Below are 2,140 nucleotides of genomic sequence, written 5' to 3' on the forward strand. Positions count from 1 at the left end.
AATCTTAAGGCAATACAAAAGTGATAAATTCAATAAAACTACATGCTTGTTTTTAGCAACAAGCAAAAATAAAGCAAGGTAATGCACCTAATCATTACTATATGACAGACAGGATAGTGATCGAGAAAGATACATCACCAATTGCCCCAATACTTTACCACTGTCCAGAGTTCGCAATCACTGGGGAGCCCCATTTCGCAGTGAGGACCTAGAGAAACCTTCCCAGAAACTGGGAAAATCCTATGCAGTGAGTCCACCCATAGGTGAGTTCTCCAAATTTGCCCCAGCTTTTATAGGCCCAAATTAGCAACTTGAAGTGACTTAATTACACTTTTAGCACAGAAGCAACTGTGTCTGGCGGCACACTTCCCGACCAGCAGGGACCAAGGCTTGGCCAGAGCCGAGACCTTGGCTGGGAGGGTTTCCCCAAAAATACCCTACAGACAATCCTCTATTAATGTCAGTTGGGAAAATTCCTTAAACTGATACATTTCTTGCAGATTCATTTCTTTCACAAAGTTATGTGAAAGTTTCTAAAGCAGCCGGTTTGGTGTTAAACAGCTAGCGTAAGAGTACCACTCATCTATTTATAGCTAAATAATACTGATGGTGTTAGTCATATAATGCCCAGGATTCGTCTTGTAAGTCAACTCTGGCTGAGGCCTGCTGCTGCTACTCAGGCCTAAGCACATCAGGGAGGAACAGAGAAATGGGCAATCACTGACCACGTGAAGTTTAACAAAGAATAGTGCCATCTTCTGCACCTGGGACTGCATAGCCCTGGATGTACAGACAGACTGGGGAAGAAGAGGCTGGAGAGCAGCACCACAGAGAGGGACCCGGGGGTTTGGGCTGAGGGCAGGTGGAACAGGAGCCAGCAGTGCCCTGGCAGTCCCGAGGGCCAGCCCTGTCCTGGGAGACATCACGCCCAGCATTGCTGGTCAAGCAAGGCAAGACTGTTCTGCTCTGCTCTGCTCTGCTCTGCACTGGGGTGGCTTCACCTTGAGTCCTGGGGGCAGTTTGGGGTGCCTCCAGGTATGGATATAAAACCAAAGAAAGAGCACATGCAGAGGAGGGCTACAAAGATGGTGAAGGGCCTAGAGAGGCCATATGAGGTCCGTTGGTTTGTTCAGCCTGGAGGAGACTGAGGTCAGACCTCATCAGGGTCTGCAGCTTCCTCTGGAGGGGCAGCTCCAATCACTGCTCCCTGTGACCAGGGAAAGAACCTGAGGGAATGGCTGGAGCTGTGCCAGGGGAGGATCAGGTTGGAAACCAGGAAAAGGTTCGTCCCCCCAGGGGGTGGTCAGGCCCTGGACAGACTCCCCAAGGAATGGTCACTGGCCCCAAGGCGGCCAGAGCTCCAGGAACGCTTGGACAATGCTCCCAGGCACAGGGTGGGGAACTAGAAGATGTTAAAGGTCCTCTTGAAACCAAGCTATTCTATGATGCTGTGATTGTTGGGATGTCCTGCGTGGGGCAAGGAGTTGGACATTGATGATCCTTGTGGGTCTCTTCCAGCTTAGGATATTCCGTGACTCTGTGATTCTACGAACTACAGATTAGTCTTTTAAAACAAATGCACTGGCAACAAAGAAGTCATTACAGCCAAATCTGCACAAATTGGCCTTTTTCCTTGTAGAGCAGATGAACAAAACTTATTTAAAAAGCTGAGGTCATGCTAGCTTTATGCTTACCTGGAGTGACAAAACCAGCATGACACCAGCTGGTACAGATCTGAACCTGTCCAAAGGTGGTTCTGAAACACATCTGGGAGGAAGGCAGCCAGGAAGAGCACCTGGAGCTCATGGCTGCACTGCTGGGAGATTAACAAGGAGCCCACAGGATTCTCTCCCTCTCGGTGCTTTTTGGTGACTTCATGTAATATATTACTCACCTTCTCCTCCCAGAATCTGCACCTGACTGAAGCACAAACAGTAAAGGAACGTCTGAAGGAAACTTCAGACAAAACACACTAAATAATCATGAATTTAAATAGATGATAAAAAAAGAAATCTCAAAGAAATCTGAGTGAGCATAAAAAAGATGAAGATCTTTGACATTATAGAAAATGCAGATAGAAAGCACTGTTTAATGACTTAGCACAGCAAAACGACATGAAATACAGCAACACAGGTTAAAA

The sequence above is a fragment of the Lichenostomus cassidix genome, chromosome 20 (assembly GCF_008360975.1).
Source record: "Lichenostomus cassidix isolate B80296 chromosome 20, HeHo_3.0, whole genome shotgun sequence".
Taxonomy (NCBI): Eukaryota; Metazoa; Chordata; class Aves; order Passeriformes; family Meliphagidae; genus Lichenostomus; species Lichenostomus cassidix.